Source organism: Perca fluviatilis, chromosome 10, assembly GCF_010015445.1.
Source record: "Perca fluviatilis chromosome 10, GENO_Pfluv_1.0, whole genome shotgun sequence".
NCBI lineage: Eukaryota > Metazoa > Chordata > Actinopteri > Perciformes > Percidae > Perca > Perca fluviatilis.
The window spans coordinates 38,016,895-38,043,501 of NC_053121.1; the positions used below are offsets into that span (position 1 = coordinate 38,016,895).

General features: G+C 41.9%; 1 pseudogene; it reads right to left on the bottom strand.

The window, feature by feature from the left end:
- LOC120566807 overlaps positions 1 to 26,607 on the bottom strand; it is a 98,793-nt pseudogene that overhangs the window by 62,731 nt on the left and 9,455 nt on the right.

Here is a 26,607-nt window from a genome sequence, read left to right on the forward strand (position 1 = left end):
AAATGGGCTCTCTGAACTTCCTGTAATCATGATGCTGATGAAAGTCACTGCAAACGCAGGGCAGAAGATTGGGACTTTTATTGACCTTGCTTCAGATACAAATTACATTACCCATAAGGCTGCTGAAAGACTAAGGTTAAGACATGAGAAGATAACTTTAGTTGTGCATGGGGTTGGTGGTATGACCATGGAGGTGAACACACAAAGGTATCTCCTCAAAGTCAGAGTCAAGACACCGAAAGGAACAGAGCGAGCTCATGAGATGGTCTGCTATGGCTTGGATGAAATTGCCAGAGTGCATCAAGTAATTGAACCTGAGAAGTTGAGGAAATTCTTCCCAGAGGTCAACCTGAAGGAATTGGAAAGGCCAGAAGAGGTTGAACTTCTCATAAGCCACCAAGAGGGAAGACTCGCTCCCCAGAGGGTAAAAATCATTGGAAACCTCGTCTTGTGGGAGGGTCCATTGGGGAAGACAGTTGGTGGAGCACATCCCGATTTATTTGAAAAAGTGGAAGTTGCAGCATATGAGTCCAAAACGCACTTCGCTCGCTCCATGAGGACAGCAGCTGTCAAATATCAAGAAATCACAAGTCCAACAATTAACACAGACCAGCTACAGCAGGAGGACATGGCTCAGACCAGGTTTACGGCTGCCAGTAACCGTGAGTTCCTTGAGTGGTGGCACTGGGACAGCATCGGAGCTGCATGTGAGCCAAGATGTGGAGGATGCCGATGTGGAAACTGTCCACCAGGAGGAAAAGAAATGACCCTGGCAGAGGAGAGGGAGCTGGAGATCATTAAAGGAGGCCTCACCCACAAGAAGAAGGTGGATGCTCATACACCAGCTCCACATTGGGATGCGAAGTATCCGTGGACGGTGGATCCATCCTCTCTCCCAAACAACAAAGGTGCAGTCCAGGCCTGTTTTTTAAGGATGGAAAAGCAACTACACAGAGAGCCTGAATGGAAAGTCGCATATGCTACCCAAATTCATGAAATGGTCGAACGAGGCGCAGCCATGAAACTCAAAGAAATCATGGACAAGTGGAACGGACCAGTGTGGTACGTAAGCCACCTGGTGGCGCCAAACCCCCATTCGGTGACAACACCAGTTCGTATTGTATGGAACAGTAGCCAGAAATACAGAGGCGTGAGTATGAATGATCTTCTCCTGAAGGGACCAGACGTTCTCAACCCTATCAGAGCTGTCCTGCTGAGGTTCAGAGAAGGGACATATGCATCTCTAGGAGACATCAAAAAGATGTACAACTCTGTATGGCTAGAGGAGCGTGAGATGCACCTTCACAGATTCCTCTAGAGGGACAGCCCGAATGAAGAGATAAGTGATTATGCAATTACCAGAGTCAACATTGGGGACAGACCTGCTGGTTGCATTGCTCAGCTGGCTATGAGGGAAACGGCACGCCTGCCCAAATTCCTTGACTTGGAGGAGGAGCGCAGAGTCATTGAAGAGGACAGTTATGTGGATGACTTCTTAACCTCCCAAAATTACCTGAATATACTTGACAAGCTCACAGCAAATGTTGAAGAGATCTTGAAAGCTGGAGGTTTCTTCCTCAAACCGTGGGTCCGGTCAGGGCAAAGTGGGAGGCAAGGAATGGAGACAGAGGTTCCAACGAAGACACAAGGTAAAACCTTAATCCTTCCAAATCAAATGAGGGACGAGGACAACAAAGCCTTGGGTATCGGCTACCAAATAGATGAAGACAAGCTCTACATGTTAACCTCAGTTAACTTTTCCAGAAGAAAGAAGAAGATGAGAGTTGGAAACGATCTTCTCAAGGAAGAAGTGAGAACAGAGACACCCAATCCACTGACTAGGAGGGCTCTTTTAAGCCAAGTGGCTGGACTGTACGACCCAATTGGCTTAGTCACACCTGCCAAACAGAAGGGAGCAATTCTTGTCAGAAAAGCATTCCAAGAGGGAGGGGGTGGGAAACTGACCCAAGAAACCTGGGACAAACCTCTCTCAGAAAGCCTCAGAGAAGAAGCCATGCAGCTTTTTGAAGAATATGTGCAGCTTGGACAGGTGAAATTCCACAGGAGCCTCACACCAGCTGGCTGGGAAGGGAAACCTTGGGGAATCACATTCTCTGATGGAAGTGACAAAACCTATGGAGCTGTGATGTACTTAAAATGGGAGACAAGTCAAGGCACTAAAGTTCGATTTGTTGAATCAAAAGCCAAGCTGACACCCCTGGATCAGAAGGGAGAAGCTGTAAAAGCGGCGATGTGTGGTGCTGTCTTCGCAGCCAGGATCAAGAAGTATGTGGAAAAGCATGCTCGAATGAAGATCGAAAGATGGTTCCATCTACTTGACAGCCAAACAGTCTTGGGAGCCATTCAAAGAGTCAGTTATGGGTACAAAACCTTCTTTGCAAATAGAGTGGGTGAAATCCAGAAGGCTGGACCGGTTCAAGACTGGTGGTGGATCCGGGGAGACCTAAACATAGCTGACATCATAACAAGAGGGGGTGCTCCTGAAGATTTGAAGGAGAATTCCACATGGCAAAACGGATCAGCATTCCTAAAGTGGCCAGTGGAGGAGTGGCCTATAAAATCATCTGGAGAGGTTGCAGCTCAAGCCAGGGAGAGTGTAAACAAGCTCCAGAGGAAGGCATTCTCAGGTGCATTAACAAGAGCTCAAGCAAGACGGATTCAGCAGAAAGAAGACCAAAAAGGCACCCAGGAAAGTCCAAAGAGTGACACTCAAGACCCTCTGGTAAACCCAACTCTTCTTCTAGGAAGGAAGCCCACTAGCTGGGTTAAAGATCTTGTGGATGTAAGAAGATTCAGTAGCCTGTCCAAACTGGTGAGAGTCGTTGCCTGGGTTTGTCTGGCTGCTAAGCAGTGGCTGAAGAGAAAAGGCCGGGCCCCTAAACAGTCAAAGTGGGAGGTAGAACCAAGCAAGCAAGCTGTGCTGACTGTCAAAGAACATGAAGAGGCACTCAAAGACCTCTTCCTTGCAGCTCAAGACGGTGCAGTTTTTTCAGACACAACTCTTAGCAGACTGCCCGTATACAAAGAGGTGAACTCTGGACTGCTAGTTTGTGGAGGCAGAATCCAGATGTTCAACGAAGATAAGCCAGCAGTGCCAGTTTTGCCTTTTGAAGCATGGGTGTCCACACTGCTGGCACACGAATCCCACAAAGCAAACCATGAGGGAGTGGCAGGAACCCTCCTCCGGATGAGGAAGAAAGCCTGGGTAATAAAAGGCCGTAGACTTGCCAAGAAAACGGTTGACAGCTGTGTGGTCTGCAGGAAAAACAAAGCAAGACAGTGTCAACAAATCATGGCTGATCTGCCTCTAGAGCGAACTGGCCCAGCTGCACCTTTTGAGTTCACTACCATGGACCTGTTCGGCCCTTATGAAGTAAAAGATGAGGTTAAGAAGAGAACCAGACTCAGAGTATGGGGAATAGTCTTCTGCTGCATGGCTTCCCAAGCCATACACACTGACGTGGTGAGTGACATTTCATCTGAAGGATTCCTGCTAGCCTATCAAAGATTCACTTCACTAAGAGGACACCCCAGGAAACTCTGGTCAGACCCTGGCACCAACTTTGTGGGAGCCAGACCTGCACTGGAGAAGCTTCACAACTTCCTTAACCAACTAAACAAGTCTGAACTTGAAGACACAGCTGCCAAGCATGGTACAGAATGGTCATGGAAGATCCACCCTGCAGACTCTCCCCATAGGAATGGTGCAGCGGAGGCAGCTGTCAAAGTAGTGAAACGGGCGTTGAACAACCTTGGTGGAGATGGCGTTTTCACATGGGGAGAATTCCAAAACTTTCTTTTCATGGCAGCCAACCTTGCAAATGAGAGACCCATCGATGCAAGAACTCAAAGCAGAGAAGACTGTGTAGAGTACATCACCCCGAATTCCCTGCTTTTAGGACGTGGCAATCCAAAAGGAGACCCTGGAGATTTCCAGTTTGATGGCTACCCTTACAAAAGACTTAAACATATTCAAGCAGAGTTAAGCCATTTCTGGAAGAAGTGGAGCCAATTGGCTGGACCTAATCTGTTCATAAGGAATAGATGGCACACCAGAGAGCAAAATGTGGCTGTTGGAGATGTGGTCTGGTTGGCTGACCAAAATGCCTTGAGAGGACAGTACAAGCTGGCTAGAGTGGTTGGTGTCAATGCTGACTGCAAAGGCATCGTAAGGGATGTGCTTGTGAAGACTTTTCCCAGCTATCCTGTTCACATCACAAAGGCAAATGGCAAAGATGCGCCCACAAGAGCAAACAGTGAGAGAACCAAGAGGCTTAAAACCAAAATCCCAGCCACAATACTCCATAGAGATGTCAGACGCCTGGTCATTCTACTTCCCATTGAAGAACAAGCAGAAGTGTGAAGGGCTTGTGTGACCTCTCTGGATTTGAAAAAAACAGGAGCTCAAGTGGGAGGTGTTGAGCTGAATCCTAGAGATGAGCCTCAAAGAACTACACTTCCCAGAGTGCACAAGCAGCAGCCAACCTGCTGCTTGTCTGGTCAGTCTTTATCACTGATTTGGATCACCTGTTAAGACATGGAGGTTCTCAGTCGTTCAGAAAAACAAACTCCAGAGAGAAGTTGCTCCAAGTTCACTCGTATGTTCAGTCCAAAGACGCCAATGGTCAGTGAAATGTTTTATTTTATCACATGGTGTTTAAAATACTGCTTAGTATGTTTGAGGTATGATTATCTGCTATGTAAATTGGTTGAGGAACACAGTGGTTAATTGATTCTGTGGTAAATGTGCTTGTCCTAAAACAATGTTCCAGTTTGAGAAAGTAAAAGTATAAGATACAAAAGTATAGTAACAAGTTAAAGATATTGTAGTTAAATTAAGTTAAATGTTAAACCTTTGTTAATGAATTTGTAAAGAAGTCTGCAGTTTGTGGATAATTCAGTTAACGATTATTTAAATTGTTTAATTGAATATTTAAACTAAGTTTATTAATGTTTAAAGGTTTAAACTACTTTAAGTTCATTAATATTTTCTAATGTAAGTTAAATTCATTGAATGTTTAATATGTTTAACTAAAATGTTAACATTCTGTTCTCTGTCTTTAAAGGTTTACAACCTAAATCACTGAACAGACCAATCAACTGACAAAGCACAAGCAAAATAAAAGTGATTGAGTTGGAAATTTGAGTTGTCCCTGTGTCCTTTGGATGGTGAACAAGAGTAGGACTTGACAGTAAGCCTTTATTGTCTGCTGTGTATAGGAGTTTCAACTGTAAAGAGAAAACTTGGAGCTGCAGGTTTGATAGGTCGAGTTGCAGCAAGAAAGCCATTGCTAAGACATCAGAATAAGAAAAAGAGGCTTGTCTGGGCCAAGAAACATCGTCAATGGACTACTGAAGACTGGAAGAAGGTGCTGAGGACTGACAAAATTTGATACAGTGCCTTGCGAAAGTATTCGGCCCCCTTGAACTTTTCGACCTTTTGCCACATTTCAGGCCTCAAACATAAAGAAATAAAACTGTAATTTTTTGTGAAGAATCAACAACAAGTGGGACACAATCATGAAGTGGAACGAAATTTCTTTGATATTTCAACCTTTTAAACAAATAAAAAACTGAAATATTGGGCGTGCAAAATTATTCAGCCCTTTTTCCTTAAGTTAATACTTTTTAGCCCCCCCTTTTTTCCTTCCCCCCCCCTGTAAGTCGCTTGGGGTATGTCTCTATCAGTTTTGCACATCGAGAGACTGACATTTTTGCCCATTCCTCCTTGCAAAACAGCTCGAGCTCAGTGAGGTTGGATGGAGAGCGTTTGTGAACAGCAGTTTTCAGTTCTTTCCACAGATTCTCGATTGGATTCAGGTCTGGACTTTGACTTGGCCATTCTAACACCTGGATATGTTTATTTGTGAACCATTCCATTGTAGATTTTGCTTTATGTTTTGGATCATTGTCTTGTTGGAAGACTAATCTTCGTCCCAGTCTCAGGTCTTTTGCAGACTCCATCAGGTTTTCTTCCAGAATGGTCCTGTATTTGGCTCCATCCATCTTCCCATCAATTTTAACCATCTTCCCTGTCCCTGCTGAAGAAAAGCAGGCCCAAACCATGATGCTGCCACCACCATGTTTGACAGTGGGGATGGTGTGTTCAGGGTGATGAGCTGTGTTGCTTTTACGCCAAACATAACGTTTTGCATTGTTGCCAAAAAGTTCGATTTTGGTTTCATCTGACCACAGCACCTTCTTCCACATGTTTGGTGTCTCCCATGTGGCTTTTGGCAAACTTTAAACGACACTTTTAATGGATATCTTTAAGAAATGGCTTTCTTCTTGCCACTCTTCCATAAAGGCCAGATTTGTGCAGTATACAACTGATTGTTGTCCTATGGACAGAGTCTCCCACCTCAGCTGTAGATCTCTGCAGTTCATCCAGAGTGATCATGGGCCTCTTGGCTGCATCTCTGATCAGTCTTCTCCTTGTATGAGCTGTAAGTTTCGAGGGATGGCCTGGTCTTCGTAGATTTGCAGTGGTCTGACACTCCTTCCATTTCAATATTATCGCTTGCACAGTGCTCCTTGGGATGTTTAAAACTTGGGAAATCTTTTTGTATCCAAATCCGGCTTTAAACTTCTCCACAACAGTATCTCGGACCTGCCTGGTGTGTTCCTTGTTCTTCATGATGCTCTCTGCGCTTTACACGGACCTCTGAGACTATCACAGAACAGATGCATTTATACGGAGACTTGATTACACACAGCTGGATTCTATTTATCATCATTAGTCATTTAGGTCAACATTGGATCATTCAGAGATCCTCACTGAACTTCTGGAGAGAGTTTGCTGCACTGAAAGTAAAGGGGCTGAATAATTTTGCACGCCCACTTTTTCAGTTTTTTATTTGTTAAAAAAGTTTGAAATAGCCAATGAATTTCGTTCCACTTCATAATTGGGACCCACTTGTTGTTGATTCTTCACAAAAAATTACAGTTTTATATCTTTATGTTTGAGGCCTGAAATGTGGCAAAAGGTCGAAACGTTCAAGGGGGCCGAATACTTTCGCAAGGCACTGTATCTTCGGTTCATCACGCAGGGGTTTTGTACGCCGTTGAGTAGGCGAAAGGATGGTTCCTCAGTGTGTGACATCAACTGTCAAACATGGAGGAGGAAGCATGATGGTCTGGGGCTGTTTTTCTGGATCCAGGGTCAGGGATTTGTACAGAGTGAAAGGCACCCTGAACCAAAACGGCTACCACAGCATTTTGCAGCACCATGCAGTACCCTCTGGTATGGGCCTAGTTGGTCAGGGGTTCATCCTTCAGCAAGATAATGACCCAAAACATAAGTCCAAGCTATGCCAGAACTACCTTAGCATAAAAGAACAAGATGGTAAGCTTAAAAACATGGAGTGGCCAGCACAGTCACTAGACTTAAACCCCATTGAGCTGGTTTGGGATGAACTGGACAGAAAAGTGAAAGCAAAGCAACCTACAAGTGCCACACATTTATGGGAACTTCTGCAACAGAGTTGGGAAGAACTTTCTGAAGAATATTTGATTTCCATTGTAGAAAGAATGCCACGAGTGTGTTCAGCTGTTAGATCTGCCAAAGGGGGCTACTTTGATTTAATTTAGAATACAATTTGGTTTGTAAATTGATTCCATGATTTCTTTTTTAACTTAAATTGTTCATGTGTTCTATTCTTTCATTTCAGAGTACAGTAAGACATTGAACTGCATGAATTTCAATAAAAACCTGGAAAAATTGGGGTGTTCTAAAACTTTTTACCGGTAGTGTACATAGAACATAATCATACATTATCTCATCCAATGCGTCAGTGAACATCTAATAGCCACACACAATAACAACCCCCCCCCCTTACCTTTCCTCACAATCACAGAAGAACAGAATAGAACCCACAACACATCCTCCCCCTCGTATTGCACTTCATTTTGATAAAGATTGCACATGCTGTGGTCAATAACTTCTGTATTGCACATTGCCCAATTGCTGTCTGGCTCTGTAACATCAGGTTTTAGAAACACATTGGAGACATTGATGCTTTTAAACAGCGTTGGTGGTTTAATAATATTGTTTGTTCCATTGTTGATGAAGAGTTGTTTTTTGCACAAATTTTTACCAAGTGATATTTTTAAACACATACTGATATTTTAAAGTATTAGCACTTTTATTAAAATGTGAAATTGTACAAATTATAAATATGTAAATAAAGTATTTTTGTAAGATCAAAATCTCTCTCTCTCCATCTCTCCCTCTCTCAATTTTTTAATTGAAAGTCAAATGGCCTTTATTATTATCTAAGTTTTGATAACAATGTTGCCAAAGCATCAACATCTATGTGTTGGCAAATATAAAAACAATAGTCTTTAAGCAACACGAGGAAGAAACAATATAAAGACATAGGAGAATGTTACATTAGACATTATAAATATGCAGTTATTGATGTCCGAACTGATCTGTGAATCTGTCAAATGTCTGTAGAGGAGCGCTTCCAGGACTCAAAAAGTTAGCTTGAGGTGCTCTTTGGATGGGATAAACATAATGTAGAAACCAAAAAGGAAACTCCAAGGCACTCTCTTTTAGAATAATACAAAGCCTTTATTTATGGCTTAGTCATCATAAATCTTAAAGTACTCCGACGCGTTTCAGCATACAAGCCTTCGTTAGGGAGTCAATCAATTTCCAAAACATTTCCTGTCTTTGAGTTTCCTTATTGATCTGTGAATCTGGTTTACTGGTTCAACATCCTCCTGTTGAACCCCTGCAGGGTTGAGGAGGGGGACCCCTACATTTGGTTCATGTTCACATGTTAACAGGTACTAATAAATGTGTCAAGGCAAAAACTAATCTTATTTTAAGGAAATTATTGTACGTGAGTCCTAACCACCAGAACAAATGTGTGAATGTATAATTCTACGACTTTTTGACACATCTACCGATCTGTGAGGGTGGAAGTGACAAAAATGAACTGATGAAAATGGAATCATGGAAGTGCATCTGAATTCAAACATGGAGTAATACATGATTTGATTCATTTTATTTGAAAGAGTGTTGCTCTGAGTGATCCATGTTCCCATTGGTCCCAGGGACCCATTGATTTACAGGTTTTTTTCGATTGTTAAACTAACCCTGGTCACAACTGGAGCCACATGTGCTAAACTCAAACTACAGTCTGCACTGCTAACAGTCACCTGAGCTAATCAGTTCACATCTCCTGCACAACTCATTCAAAGCAACACAACTCTTCACACACGTCTCAAAACAGGCTCAGAGCAGCCACACACTCAGAACAATCCTCACTGAGACAACACACACTGAGACACACACAGAGATAACACACACTGAGACACACACACACACACACACACACACACACACACTGAGATAACACACACTGAGACACACACACACACTGAGATAACACACACACATAGACACACACACACATTGAGATAACACACACCGTCACTCAGAACACACTGAGAGTAGAAACACTAGCATCAAACACCAATACACAAATTACAAACTTTTCATCTTTACAGTTTGAATAATTGAAGTGACTTGACACTAATCAATAGTTTCTTTAAGGAAAAGATATAGATTTTATATCATACCAATTTTTACTTAAAGGTACAATATGTAACATTTCTGCTTTAAAATGTCTATAAACGACCATACCTATGTTATATATTTTGATGAGTTGTGTTCTTACACTATCCCAAATGTTTCCACCAAATGTCAAACCCAGAGAAATCTGTTATTTTATTTTCAGACACGGCACGTTTCCTTTAGTCACCCGTCAGTGGCGTCATATAACCTTTCACCCTCCAGTTACTCTAACTTCTGTCAGAACATTGGCACCAAGATGATACGTTCAGGAGTAATTGTAAATCATACAATGTCACAAAAAAACTGCTTTTTTTACTTACAGCATCATTTTGTGATTAATTACATCCCACTTTTTATCACAGTAATACAACAGAGACCTTATCTGTTTTGAAAGTTCAATATCGATACCAGCTTAACGTTACGACAATGTGCTAACGTTGATGCTAATGCTTTGTGGGTAACATTATGAGGTTACAATATTGTTCAACACACTAATAAAGTTATTTTTAGTATGACTGTTTCGACCACAGTTAACAGGACTGGGCTAGCCCACGAATAACTTCACTAGTAATGTTAACGTTAGCTGTATAGATAGACGATTAATCTCATGCTAATTTAGCCAGCTAGCCGCCCGGACCCCGACCGGGACGTAACAGCGCCGGACATATAGCTAGCTAGTTACCGTTAGCCCCCAGTCAACTATCAGCCAGCTACTTTCATTACAGCAACCCCCGGCCAGAACTTATCTCCAGTGCCTGGTGCCTACGACGCTAATGGCAGTTTAATTAAATGTCGGGAAACAGACCATATCAGACCCAGCATCGAGTCACAACAGCGGCCATCCATAGCGTTAGCTACACCTACGTAGCGCTACCGGCGTATGTGCCGAAAATCTCTTCCCTGCCGAATTTCTCCCCCCTTCGCGTTTAGCTGTCTTTACGGTTAGCTAAATTAACCCGACAAAAGGTGAGTTAAGCACCAAAACAAAAAGTTAAGATTACTGAAAAGTGAAGGGGAGATAATTCCGGGCAGCTGGGAGATGTTCTGCTGCTGCACAACCGGCATCGAACGTCCTGGCTCGCTGTCGCGGAGATTCCCCCGACAATCCCCACCCACAGCCGTCTCTCAGCCTCGTTTAGTAGCTAGCTAGCGTTACAACTCAGCTACTAATAAAAATCTAATCAAGAAAAACGTAATTATGTTGGGGAAACTGCAGCTATTTTATTACAATAACATGAATAAACATTACTAAACGTAACGTGAATAAACTTGAATGGGTAAACACGTCCGTGAATTGATGCATTCTAGCATTGATGCATTCTAACCATTGACATATATATATATATATATATATATATATATATATATATATATATATATATATATATATATATATATATATATATATTCTAACCGGCAGCGAAGGTGTTTAACACTAAAAACTCCCATAATTCCACGCAACTTCCCAACGTCATCAAAAGTCCAGTTTTACCGTCCATTGTTTTGGTTGAGAGACCCCTAGCGGCAGAAAGTTACATATTGTACGTTTAAGGTAAACAAGAAGGAATGAAAATCAGAAGTTTGCTTCAATATACTTTAGTATTTTGTCTCTAGTAATTTATGGAATTACTGGGGAAAAATACTAAAGTATAACAGTAACAATGAATAGTGTGACTAATTCTACTTCTCTCCAGCATCAAGGGGCAACTTTTCTTCTTCATCACACTGGATGTCTTCATCATCTCTAACTACAGATGGATGTGGTGTTTCCATTTCTTTCATCTCCATTACTTTCTGAAAAACAGGAAGCACACAGGAAGAACATAGTTTTACTATAGTAAAGGTATAGTGTTTTTCTTTTTTTTTTATAGCTGTGTATATAACCTCAGACATCTTACCTGGACATGTTGGTATCTTTGCTCTTTTACCTGTTTCTCTCAAACGGTACAGTGTATAACTGTTTCATTCCTATTGGTGTTTGTATACAAAAAATTCTCTGTATAAATACTGTATATTTTCACTTATTAGTCTAAAACAAGACACCTGCTTAGGCTTTCAGACTGAAATCTATTCTGTTTTGAATGTGTGGTTACAGTTTTTCTTGATTGCTTTGACCTGCTTAAAGAAACTGGGATCTACTGGGTTTTCATCATCACTGTCTCAGCAGAGCAGAAGACACCTCTTGCAAATGTGTTCACCCTTTCTCATTGGATTGACACATTTTCCACCCTTTCTCAGAACAGTTAACACGGACATCATTCAAGCAGTCCAAACTCCATTGTTTTAGCTATGGTAACCAAACAGAAGCTATCTGTTCCTAACTATTAGAAACTACCTCCATCAGTATGAAATCACTGAAGCACCTGTTTGACACTCCTTCACACAAATCTTCAATTAGCAGTCAGTCTGCAGGCCTTAAAGGTGCAGCGTCTGTGTTGTTCTTTGCCAACATGGATGGAAGAAGTCAAAGGCAGGTAAGAGTGAGAGTGAGAGGTAGAGGGGTCCGAGGGTTCCGAGGGGTCTGAGGAAGAGGAGTCCAAGTGCGAGGTGGAGGTATAGTTGGAAGGGTTCAGGTTTCTGATGAAATTCGGGCAAATGTTATTGATCACGTTATCAATCATGGCCTTTCACTTAGAGAAGCTGGACAAAGAGTCCAACCTGTTCTGAACAGAAACACTGTTCCATCCATTGTCAGAATTTTTCGACAGGAAAACAGGTAATGTTGCTGTACTGTATATACAAAAATATCTTCAGTGAAATACTTTATGTAATTGTTCCCTCATTCCCATTACATGTATTCTTTATAGAATCCAAAGGCTACCATTCTCTTGTGGTAGAGGGAGAATTTTTAGTGCTGAGCAGGAGGTAGCCGTTGTGAACATGGTTGTGGCAAACAATGCCATAAGGCTGCGTGAAATCAGGGCAGCAGTGATTGCAGATCAGGGCATGTTTAGGAACACCAACAATGTGAGCGTGACCACCACTGGCCTAAGAAGGCCATGAAGCAGCTCTATACAGTTCCATTTCAAAGGAACTCCGACATTGTGAAGGAGGCCAGATGCCAATATGTGGAGGTAAGGAAACATTACTACAGTATACTGTAATTCCTTGTCATATCCTGCAATTAGAGTCAACTGGAGTCACTTTTCATTGTAATTTTGCCTTTTTTTTACTTAGAGAATAATGGAGCTTGAAGCTGAGGGGGCATATCATGTCTTCATTTATGTTGATGAAGCCGGCTTCAATCTCTGTAAAGTGAGGCGACGTGGAAGGAACCTCATTGGGTACAGGGCCACTGTCACAGTTCCAGGACAGAGGGGTGCCAACATAACCCTGTGTGCTGCCATCTCCAATGATGGTGTCCTATGCCATATCCCCACTATCGGCCCATACAACACAGAGCGCCTCATAACATTCCTGAATGCATTTCATGACAGGCTGATCCCACCTGAGGAGAGAGGGCTGTTGAGGCCTGGCATGCCACTCTTCGTCATTATCTGGGACAATGTGGCGTTCCACCACTCTCGCCTTGTCAATGAGTGGTTTGCAGTACACCCTCGGATGATGATGCAGTTCCTTCCGGCATGTAGCCCATTTTTTAATCCCATAGAGGAGTTCTTCTGTGCTTGGAGGTGGAAGGTTTATGATCAGCGTCCCTATGAGCAGATGCCCTTGCTGAATGCAATGACTGTTGCTGCCCAAGAAATGGGTGCAGAGAAATGTCAAGGTTGGATAAGGCATGCAAGAAGATTTTTCCCTCAGTGCATTGCAAGAGAGGATATTGAATGTGATGTGGAGGAGGCCATGTGGCCCCATCGTCAAGACAGAAGAGACTGAATATCAATAGTGGCTATTTCTTATACTCTACAGTAATGTTTACTTTACTGTAATATATTTTATTTTCTTAATTTCTTTTACTATAATAGATTTCATTTTGGTTTACATGTATTTTTTGTAATATTTACAGTATTTCAGTTTTCAGCCACAGTTTGAAAATAATTAATGGAATCAATAAAATTTGCACTTATGATTCTGGATCCAAATGTCACAACCTGGCTCAAAGGCCATGACAAAAGAGGGAGCAAGGCATCGTAAATGATCAAAAGTAATTTATTTAACAAAAGAATAAACTAAACAGAACTTAACTAACATTAATAAACCCAAAACAAAATGTGGAAGGCGTGGTGATCAGGCCATGGTTCAGGTCTGGATGGTAGTGAAGAGAGAGAAGTCTAGTCTGACCAGGTGGAGCTTTATCAGCTCCCAGCTCCCAGGTGCACCAGATCTGCAATCAACTCAAACAAGGATGGAAACAAAGATGGGTAAGACCAGAGAGGCATCACTCCCACAGAGAGGCCCTGCCAGATTACACAGGGCCGTCACATGTGCAAGAAGGTAAATTTGACAACAAATGTCAATGGCATAAAAGCTACGTCCAGTAATAGTCTACAATGACAAGCAATGGTGCACTGATTCTCACTGAGTGCTGTATTTAGTATTTTGTTGTCCACTGTGTAATGGTTGATTGGAAGAGCTCATACACTTGTTTGCACGTTGTCTTGTTTGAAGGCAAAATCTGCTTTTGTTGCATATTTTAAATGTTTTGGCACGGTTAGAGCCTTTTGCAAACAAAATGTGTCATTTTGACCATGAGTGCCACTGTTTCGGCCTGTGTGTTAACTGTTTTGAAAAATGTGGAGTTTGAGTTGGCTGCTGCGTCAAAGCAATCAAGAAAAACTAACAGTCGTGATAGCAGCGTGTTAGCATTTGAACAAAGTGCTGTAAATTTACAGTGTTGTGGTTAAAGTCATGGGATAAGTGTGTAGAGTGTTCAAGCAATGAAAAACCATCTAGAGTCTGGTCCACATGAACTGCTGCTGTGTAGACTGGAGTTAGAGTCTGGTCCACATGAACTGCTGCTGTGTAGACTGGAGTTATAGTCTGGTCCACATGAACTGCTGCTGTGTAGACTGGAGTTAGAGTCTGGTCCACATGAACTGCTGCTGTGTAGACTGGAGTTAGAGTCTGGTCTACATGAACTGCTGCTGTGTAGACTGGAGTTAGAGTCTGGGCCACATGAACTGCTGCTGTGTAGACTGGAGTTAGAGTCTGGTCCACATGAACTGCTGCTGTGTAGACTGGAGTTAGAGTCTGGTCTACATTAACTGCTGCTGTGTAGACTGGAGTTAGAGTCTGGGCCACATGAACTGCTGCTGTGTAGACTGTAGTTAGAGTCTGGTCTACATGAACTGCTGCTGTGTAGACTGGAGTTAGAGTCTGGTCTACATGAACTGCTGCTGTGTAGACTGGAGTTAGAGTCTGGTCTACATGAACTGCTGCTGTGTAGACTGGAGTTAGAGTCTGGTCTACATGAACTGCTGCTGTGTAGACTGGAGTTAGAGTCTGGTCCACATGAACTGCTGCTGTGTAGACTGGAGTTAGAGTCTGGTCTACATGAACTGCTGCTGTGTAGACTGGAGTTAGAGTCTGGTCTACATGAACTGCTGCTGTGTAGACTGTAGTTAGAGTCTGGTCTACATGAACTGCTGCTGTGTAGACTGTAGTTAGAGTTTTGCACATGAGTCTAGTTGTGCCCCCTGTCATCTAGCAATCGAAAAAAACTAACTGAAATGTTCTGTTGACATGATTTAAAGCATATGTGAGTTATGGTTACATGATTTTGAGTTTTTTAATAAAACAACCAGAGAAGCGATCTGGAAACACACAAGACCTGCTGCATCTCCATTGCTTCTTGTTTGAGATTTTTTTGCAGGTGTATTTTATCAGAGGTTTAAGTTGGAGAAGGCTAATAACTTATTAAAAACAAATGTTTCAATCAATGATAGAAGCACAGTATATTGTATTGTATATTTGCTGTGCATAGCGTTGAGAATTAGTTCTTATTTTATGTATAGAGATATAGAGCCAACTCCAAAACCTCCAGTTCCTCCTTTTTCCTGTCTGAGCACATCCCTGATCTCAACTGGATTCTGTCAATAAAAGACTAAAAATAATCTTAAAGTCTTTCTTTTCTATAAGATGTTTTGTACGTATTTGTGTCTCACTGCTGAGGCTCCAGAAAGTCATCTGCAGTTTGAGTCCCAACATGGCCGCTGTATGACAGACTGTGTAGGCGGTGTCTAACATGTGACCCAGGGGTGCTGGTTTCCCCCTGATCAGACCGGTTGGTCCTGTTAGCTGTGTCTCTGTTACTAATTATAGTCTAAACTGTTGTTTCCTGTCAGCTTCAGACTGAGCTCAACAGAGAGGAAAGAATTAATTCTCACTGCCATGTTTCTCAAAGGCTGACAAACAAGCATTCATGTTTAAATTGGATTAAATCAGGGCTCTTCAACGATTTTAAACCATGGACCCCTTAACTGAAAGAGAGACAGGGTAGGGACCCCCTATATATGAAATGAAGTTCCATATTAAACTGGGCCTACAATAACGCGTAGGGCGGCATAACGCCTTCATACACACCTTTTTTAATGCATATACTGTAATACTAAAGGCCATTTTATAGTTGTGCGTAGAATCGACAGCGTAGCCCTGCAGACCCCTCTGCATCTACACCGGACCCTATGCTGTAGCCTGACGTCACCTCTTGAAAAATGTAAAAAAACGTTGCATTTCCCCCCCGACTCATTTCCTGGTTCTCCTTCTCCATAAACAACATGAAATCAAGGAGAGGGTTAACTTCTCCTGCTCCAGATCTCACATCGTGGTCAGAAAGAACAGGGGAGACACTTTGGTTCTCTCACTAGGACTCTAGTCACTACTCACTCTCAAGATAATCATCGTCACTCTCTCACTCTCTCACTTCTCCCTCGCTCTACCACCCACTCCCCCCACACACACTTTTCATGCCACTTTCTACTTCTACATTTCACAGAGAAATATTGTACTTTTTACTCCACTATATTCATCTGTTCCAGCTTTAGTTACTAGTTACTTTAGTTACTCCACTACATTCATCTGTTCCAGCTTTAGTTACTAGTTACTTTAGTTACTCCACTACATTCATCTGTTACAGCTTTAGTTACTAGTTACTTTAGTTACTCCGCTACATTCATCTGTTACAGCTTTAGTTACTAGTTACTTTAGTTATTCCGCTACATTCATCTGTTTCAGCTTTAGTTACTAGTTACTTTAGTTACTCCACTACATTCATCTGTTCCAGCTTTAGTTACTAGTTACTTTAGTTACTCCACTACATTCATCTGTTACAGCTTTAGTTACTAGTTACTTTAGTTACTCCACTACATTCATCTGTTCCAGCTTTAGTTACTAGTTACTTTAGTTACTCCGCTACATTCATCTGTTACAGCTTTAGTTACTAGTTACTTTAGTTACTACGCTACATTCATCTGTTACAGCTTTAGTTACTAGTTACTTTAGTTACTCCGCTACATTCATCTGTTCCAGCTTTAGTTACTAGTTACTTTAGTTACTACGCTACATTCATCTGTTCCAGCTTTAGTTACTTTAGTTACTCCGCTACATTCATCTGTTACAGCTTTAGTTACTAGTTACTTTAGTTACTCCACTACATTCATCTGTTACAGCTTTAGTTACTAGTTCCTTTAGTTACTCCACTACATTCATCTGTTACAGCTTTAGTTACTAGTTACTTTAGTTACTCCACTACATTCATCTGTTACAGCTTAGTTACTAGTTACTTTAGTTACTCCACTACATTCATCTGTTACAGCTTTAGTTACTAGTTACTTTAGTTACTCCGCTGCATTCATCTGTTACAGCTTTAGTTACTAGTTACTTTAGTTACTCCGCTACATTCATCTGTTACAGCTTTAGTTACTAGTTACTTTAGTTACTCCACTACATTCATCTGTTACAGCTTTAGTTACTAGTTACTTTAGTTACTCCACTACATTCATCTGTTACAGCTTTAGTTACTAGTTACTTTAGTTACTCCACTACATTCATCTGTTACAGCTTTACTACTTTACACATTCAGATTTCTGCACACAAAACACATATGCGTTTATAAATCTGATGTTTGATTCTAAAGTAAACTAGCCGACAATATAACGGCTACAAGTCAGCTGAGATGATTAGACTAGGTCTGAATACTTCTTCCAGGAGGAGAAGAGCTTCAGTAAATAATGCTCCAAAAGTTAAGCAAGACAAAAACTGGCATAGCCATTTTTAATGGGGTCCCTTGACCTCTGACCCCTAGATAACTGAATGTAAATGGGTTACCAACAAGTCTACGCTGTACATACACCACCTCTTTATGATAATACCATGCAGTTTTTCTCATGCAGTGTTATTTCACCTATTCTGAATTTGACACATTCAGCCTTGACAAAACATAGCAAAAGGTTTATTTAAACGTTCTGGTTGGTGCTGTCCTACCTGAAGAAGACAAACCGTCCCAGCCTATCACAGCTCAGCTCCACCCAGGCTACACCCTCTTTGCCCATATTAGGACTTCCTGTCTCCAGTAACTGCCAGAGACCAGCTGCAGGTTGTAACTTGTCTCTTCAGAAACCTCTGGATGTGTTTTCATTCAGTCTGTAGTTGAGGATTAAAAGACTGATCTGCTCTCCACCAATCCAGACCAACACACATTCACACTTTGGATACACACACCTGCCAATCAAATACAACACAGGCCCCGCCTCCCCAACATGCATTCTCCTAACTTTGTCTCCAGGTAAAGACTACAGCCAGCTGTGGGCGTGTAGTTTAGTTCTGTCAGAGATTAAACCAGCTGATAAAGTTTCAGTCAGAGAGTAAAATATATTCAGTCTGGCAGGCCCTCATTCCTCAGAAGAGAAGTGATTCAAATCTAACTTGTTTCCTTTTGATTAAATCTGACTTCACTGAACATATAAAGGCTCATTTTGGAGAAAAGGTCACAAATCACAGAATAATTAGTAAATTAATTAGTGAATATTCAAATCTACAAGCAGTAAACACCAGTGTTGACGTATATTATGAATCCCCCAAATATACGGAGCGACAGCAGAGTTTCTCCATCAGAGGTGTGTAATGTTACCTGTCAGATCAGAGGTGTGTAATGTTACCTGTTAGGCTGCTCAGCTGTTAAAGTCCCGTCCAGATGAGGTCAGAGAGACCTCCTCCTCCTCCTTCTGCAGACACTGACAGACCCTACTGCTGTCTGTCTTCATCACTTCCTCCCTCCTTTAAATCCAAACCTAGAAATGTCAGTATGACGTCAGAGCAGAGGGCCGGTCTGAGCTGTAGTTCAGCCAGTTAGAAGCAGCTGGCAGCGTTACAGAAGCTGTCAGTCAGCACTCTGATGGCAGCTGGACGCACTGACACAACTCCAAAGAGTCCAAACTGCTGGAAGACTGACACCCCAAAAGAAGAAGAAACACAACAACAGGTTTATTATTAAATGATGGAGGAACAACAGTCTATAAACTCATGACAGCAAACTAAAACTTAATATATAAATAGAAAACTCAGGTCGTATATTTGTGTGGGCGCCTGGTGCCTGGAGATGCCTCTCTACACTGCTCCGGGACTCTGTTGTGTGTTTGATGTGTTGGGGGGGGGTAGAGCTGAGAGACACAAGAACTGGACGCTGTCTTCAGGATTGTGGCTGAGACCTTTATCTGGTTTTTATTGTCTCACAGTGAATGCTGCCTTCAGCATCCTTTATGGAGTAGTACAAAATACACTTTCTTTCTTAGAATTAAATCCACAACACAATCTAAACTTGAAAATAATACATAGTTTATGAATTATTAAATAAAATATTAAGTCAACTTAAATGCTGATGTTTCAGTACAAATATTTTTTGTGTGTTTTTGTGCTTTTTTTTTTTTTTTTTTTTTTTTTTTTTTTTTTTTTTTTTTTTTTTTTTTTTTCAATTATACATCACAGCTACAGTTCACTGACCCGCCCTGCTGGGTGTGTGTGTGTGTGTGTGTTTGTTGTGTTTTTGTGTTTGTGTGTGTGTGTGTGTGTGTGTGTGTGTGTGTGTGTGTGTGTGTGTGTGTGTCCTGCAGCATTCCTCCTGTTCAGAATGCGTGTGTCTCCTGGCGTTACAGCTGAACAATAGAAACGTCTTTATCTTTTTGTATCAGCTCATACTTTCATTCCGATCACTCCTTCAATGGAAGATTAAAATCTGTGCGGTGTAACGTGTGTGTGTGTGTGTGTGTGTGTGTGTGTGTGTGTGTGTGTGTGTGTGTGTGTGTGTCTGTGTGTGTGTATGTGTGTGTATGTGTGTCTCTGTGTGTGTTCAGCTTTTTTTCTGGATCCAAACTTCTTCCTTAAACTCTCTTCTTCTTCAGGTGTGGTTCCACAGAACTGATAAAACAAACACTTCATTAGAAAATTTGTGTGTGTGTGTGTGTGTGTGTGTGTGTGTGTGTGTGTGTGTGTGTGTGTGTGTGTGTGTGTGTGTGTGTGTGTGTAATCAGAGGTGCAGTGCTACGCGCTTCTCTGTGCTTCCGTTGGAGCAGTCGCCCACTCCTTGTCTAATAACCACGGTGTCTGTCAACCGACTCAGATCAGTTACATCAAAGGTAACCAAAAGAGGAGCTCTACTTAACAACCTAGTTGGAATTAAAACTACCTCTACAATGATAGACCAGAACAGGAAAATTAGATGTGGACTATTAAATGTAAGGGATAATGCATAGCAAGGCGGAGTTTCTCAGAGTACAAAGACACACAAACACACACAGGCGGACAGACACATGCAAAAACACACACACACACACACACAGACACTTTTCCCAGTCATCATGATTCGGCGTAAAGAACAACTGCCAGGGTCATTAACATACTGATCAGCATTCATGAGGTGCTTTGCATTGATTATTTATGGTTAAAAATGGGCATGTACAGGGCGGGATAAAAGGCTGATTAACATACGCACACCTGTGGGTAATCTGTGATTTATAAAGTGAACATTGTTTACAGATGTGTGTACGCACAGATTTTATAAATCTAAATGTTTTTTGGCGTACGCCATTTTTGGCTTTTAGGTTTAGGTAGAATGTGAGTGGTTTCGTTAGCTGCTAGCTAAAGATCGCGGCTAGCTGCAGGCCGTGGAGCTCCGTCAGGGCCTCGGCATTTGGTAATCCAGTGACTTTGCGCGGATATGGAGCGCCGCGGGCTTCCGTTCGTGACGGAGATCCATCTAGCTCACAGCGGGCCGGGGTCTGTGAAGGGGGACACGCCGGGTGGCGAGGCAGCACCGGCCGCTGTCACGTTAGCCTGCTGAGCTCCTGCTGAACTGCAACACACAGTCGGACAAGATTTGCAATTAGCCATCAATGTTTGTAAAACGGCCCATATTGGACCTCTACATAGTTGATTTCTCACATAAAAAAGTCTCAGAAGTGAATTTAGTAATTAAATAGCGGACAAACAATGTATAACATTTCTGAGATCTGCGTGACCTAGATTCAAAAGACTAAGCTGATCTCAGATCAGTGGTGTAGCCTAAATGTTGGGGCGTGACAAAGAGAGAGACTAGAGCCAGATGAGGAGGAGTCGCCGAGTTGACGTCAACTATGTGGTTAGTTGAGATTCGCCCATTTTCAGAGGCAGTTTAAAATAGTGAGATTTGCAGAGAAAAGAGGTGTCAATGGGATTTAGAGGTTCTATGTATGTCCTAGTTACCCACTAAACTGTCATTATTAGACTATAACAAGGTAAAATCGGTTTTGCATTCTATCACCCCTTTAAAGCCCCAGTGTGTAATGTTTGTAGTTGTTCTTTATCAAAATCTGTATTGCCCTTCACAAACTTGTCCTTTTTCATGAATATTGACCACCACCACCAATTTCAAATATTCCTATTAGCTTGGAATTTACATGCTTTTGAACTGAACTGAATTTATGCTTACATGAACTGGGGTAGACGCTCCATAATGATGCGCCATCTTGAAATACGTTAGCCGGTAAGGGACATGCAGGCTATACTGCTCCACCTTTCGCATTTTCGACTCACAGCTGCTGCTAATGGGAATCGTCGCTTCCCGGCCCCGGCAAGTTGAAGAAGGAAACATGGAGGACCACATGTATTCAAAATCCACATTTTTTTCTTCTTCGCCCAGAAAAAGAAAACGGATATTGAAAAGAGCAAGAGACTGGAAAAAGAGTGAACACTGGAGCTGCTTTGGAGGAACACACCAAATCCCAACTAGTTAATTCTCCTCCGGACCGCTGCAGTCTCCTTTTCTCTCTCTCCCCTCTCCGTCGGGTGGTGTCCGCTCCATTCTCCGCCATGAACTCATGGATGTATTAAGAGAACGTGTGAACTCCAACAATGACGGCTGATAGACGGCCTTTTGTACACCTTCGCTTTTTGAAGCGTGAAGGCCACCGTAGCTGCAATACTGTGTGGCGAGAGAGAGTTGATTGCGATATATGATCTCAACGCTAGATGGGAGTAGTTCTTACACAATGTAGCTTTAAAAATATCTGTCTTTAAGATAAATGCAGACTATCATACTAATGAATAAAATACAAAAAAATATATGTCTGTGTATAAAATAAATGCAGACTATAGACAAACTAAAAATCCATTCATTCTATGGCTGCAACCTGGAGCCTCCTGTCTCATGCCCTCTCACCTTGCTGATAAGCAATTCTATTTGCAGCAGTTTCCCAGTGAAGTGTGAAAACAATATAGAATATAAAAATTAAAAGGAGTCTTGGAAAGAGTGTAACATGTTTATTTATTGTATTCTTGTGTGTGCAGATCCTCGTTATCCCTCCTCAGGAAATCCTGCCCTTAGTTGGCAGAAATGGCTGCACAACCCAGGGTGGGGATCCTCAGAATATACCCCCCCTCAGCTCAACCCCCTTCCTCTTCCAATGTAACCTGTGGCTATAGAACAAAAGCATACTCACGTTTCTCTATCATACAGTGGTTAGATTTGTCTTTTTTTTGTCAAAAAGTGACAACTCAAACAGCCATCCAGTTTCAAAGCCCAACAGTCAGGGCTGGACTGGCCATCTGGCATACCGGGCATTTTTCCCGGTGGGCCGAGGCACAGGCGAGTGCCGATAAATTGGCCTTTTGTTGTTTTGTTTTTGGCGCGCCGCCCATAAAGAACTCCCACAGCCGCCCATTGGTTAATTTTCTTTATTGGCACTGGCCTGACCCAATCAAATCCAGGAACCCCCTTCCGGACCGCAAATTACGAATCCCACTATGGCCACGCCTCCCGGCCCTGAGACACGAGCTCTAAAAGTTTTGCTGGAAGTTTAGCATTCACGTTAAAATGGACAAACGACCACTAAAGCGCAAGGGAGGTGCAGAGCGAGTGAAGAAAAGATGGAAGAGAGAGCAGATGACGATGTGGTAAGGAGTAGGCAAATTAACACAGACTCTCAGGAAGGGAGGGAGGGTGTGTGTGTGTGCGCGCACGCGTTATGTGCGCCTCACGTCATAACCATAACAAGCACTTTGGCTGTAACATTAAAGTTAGTGGCTAGGTAACCTAACTGCTAAGCTTACATTGAAAATGCTAGCGGTTAGCCTGTTGGGTAGCTGAAAAGTCTGTGTGATCTATAAAATCAGTGTTGATAGCATCAGTGTTCCTTGAATAGCTTAATTAGCTCTTTTCCAGGGCATATACTACTCTCAGCTTTATTGTAGCTTTTGGAAAGGGTTATGGTTATTGTATTTAGCAGACACTTTTGTCCAGAAAAATAGTAATAAAAACAATAATGACAATACTATATAAAATATCAATAATAAAAAATAACAAAAATACCATAAATATACAAATCATAACTCTAAGAATGAATTCATTATTTAAGTGTAAGATCAACAGATAAGTCTTGACACCCCTCTTGAAGGATCCAAAACGATCACATGAACGCTGAACACTAGGAAACTCATATCATAGAATGCACTCATATTTTAAGAGGACTGTCTGCAGGGAATGTGTCTGACCAATCACGGTGGGTGTGGGCCGCCTGGGCCAAAAATGCCAGGGCCAATTTTTTGTCCCAGTCCAGCCCTGCCAACAGTCCATTTCACCAGAACTCCTTTACTAGGTGTCCTACAACACTTTTTTATGGACACCCTGCAGCCAATCAGAATCAAGTATTCACCCAGACCATGGTATAAAACTTTATATTCAATATATTTAGTTTGGACAGCTTTAAATGTGTCCCGATGAATAAATAAGGGAGAGTAAGACTCCATGTAGGAAGCAGAGAACTTGTTTTATTAGAATGACGGTGACATGTTCTTCTTCATGGGACTCTACGCTGGGCAGGGAGACGACAGTTTGTTTTCTGACGGCTGGAGAAAGGAAATCAACTGTAATGTACTGATCTATCTTCCACGTCAACAACAGAGACACAGGAGCACCACCAAGGTTAAAGAAGCAACAGAAACGTTGAGAAAGGTGACTACAAGTTTAAAAAAATGAAACTTCAACATTCAAAAACAACCAGAACTTCTAAACAGGAACAGTAACGTCACAAAAAAGGAACAAAAACGCCAAAAACTTCAACAGTAGAAAGAAGAATGAAGCATGAGAAACTTGTGAGCGTGTTGGATCCTCCATTTCCCATCATGCACCTCCCCCTCTGTGTTGCTGAGTCTCTCCACCAGATGGAGACTAATCTCTTTAAACTGATTTCAAATGTTGATTTCATCAGAGTTCAACCTTTAAAGGGGTGATAGAATGATTATATAGGGTATTTCACACTGTTCCTTAAGGTCTCCTAATAGGGTATGTAACATTAGTTGGGCTGAAAATGTCTCTTATGCTGTTTTTTTTTGGCCCTAATTCTACCCTGTTAAATGGGACTGGACTGAAACGAGAGCTTTTCTGCCTTATATGGTCTGCTCATGAATATTTCGATGAGCTGCACGCTGATTAGTTGAGCTTAGTACGCACACACACACACACACACACACACACACACACACACACACACACACACACACACACACAGAGACACACACACGTTCCCCTCTATGCCCCCCGCCGCCACCACCCCCCACACACACACACACACACACGTTCCCCTAATTTCAATTTCATAAAAAGTCATAGCATAGTATGTCGAAAAGTCTCCAAAAAGTCATAGTATAGCATGTTGAAAAATTATAGTAAATAAAAAGTCATAGTGTTCAATGTTCATAGTTCACCTTTGTGAACATTATTTTCTATTTGTGCAAGAAAAAAAAATGCACATTATCTTCTATGTTTTCCAGGAGTGGAGTTTATTCGACCGGTTGTTGGTTACTTCTGTAACTTGTGTCAGCTGATCTACGCTGATGAGGACGAAGCCAAACTGCAGCACTGCAGAAGCCAGACACACTACAGGAAGTACCAGGTAGGTTATTATCTTTTTTAAATCTTTAAAATCAGTTTCACACATGATCTAAAGTCTGCTGGTTTCACACCGCTGATCGTAACACTTTGTTTTCCAGGAGAAGACGGGGAAAGATCCGTGGACCAACACGACATGATAAAAAACACACAGACTTTGATTCTTTTATTCTTCTGATTTCTTGTTGTGGAACTTGTATCAGCATCAGTTTGAATTAATTTAAACAAATGTCTGCAGCAGGAACATCAGAAGAACACGCAGTTTTAAAAGCTGCCGTGGAAACATCTGGAGCCACTTATTTCTGTTCAAATGAATATTTAAGTTTTGTCGCGGGAATGTTTTATTTTGAAAGACTGTAAAACGACTTCCTAATAAAAGAGTTTAAACTATTTCAGGTTTATTTCATAAAGGGTGTGTCACAGTTCTGTCAAAAAAAAACAAATGATTCAGTTTCAAGCAGAAAGCATTTTCATTGTCAACAAATTCATTTTAGTCTTCAAAGCATTTATTCTGAAAATTCACTAGTTTTCTTAGTTTGGACAAAAAGATTTTTGGTAACACTTTATAATAACCATCATTAATAGATGGTAAATTGAAAGTTAATTAATCTTTAGTTAATTGTCATTTAAAGGGGTGATAGAATGCAAAACCTATTTTACCCTGTCATAGTTGAATAACGACAGTTTGGAGGATAAATAGGACATACATAGAAGCTCTAAATCCCATTAACACCTCTTTCCTCTGCAGATCTCACTATTTGAAACTGCTGCTGAAAACAGGCAAATCTGAACAAAGCTAAAAGTTGACGTCAACTTCTCAATTCCTCCTCATTTGGCTCTACCTTCTATCTTCGTAACGCCCCAATGCCGGGACAGGCGGCGGCTGCTGGCCGGGTTTGCTGCCCTCCCTGTCGGCCTCTCCCCCTTCACAGACCCGCTGAGCTGGAGCTCTGTCAGGATCTCCCACACCAGCTGCACAGTCTACTTTAGAAAGAAGAACGTTTGGAGGTTTTTAAGGATATTGCAAATGAACCACAGAGGTAAATGCAGTGTTCCAGACTCTACAACGGAAGAGCCTAGTGGTCCAGAGAGAAGGGTTTAGAACCAGTATATCAGCCTACTGGCCCAGAGAGAAGGGTTTAGAACCAGTATATCAGCCTACTGGCCCAGAGAGAAGGGTTTAGAACCAGTATATCAGCCTACTGGCCCAGAGAGAAGGGTTTAGAACCAGTATATCAGCCTAGTGGCCCAGAGAAAATGGTTTAGAACCAGTATATCAGCCTAGTGGCCCAGAGAAAATGGTTTAGAACCAGTATATCAGCCTACTGGCCCAGAGAGAAGGGTTTAGAACCAGTATATCAGCCTAGTGGCCCAGAGAAAAGGGTTTAGAACCAGTATATCAACCCACTGGCCCAGAGAAAAGGGTTTAGAACCAGTATATCAGCCTACTGGCCCAGAGAGAAGGGTTTAGAACCAGTATATCAGCCTAGTGGTCCAGAGAGAAGGGTTTAGAACCAGTATATCAGCCTACTGGCCCAGAGAGAAGGGTTTAGAACCAGTATATCAGCCTAGTGGCCCAGAGAAAATGGTTTAGAACCAGTGTATCAGCCTAGTGGCCCAGAGAAAAGGGTTTAGAACCAGTGTATCAGCCTAGTGGCCCAGAGAAAAGGGTTTAGAACCAGTA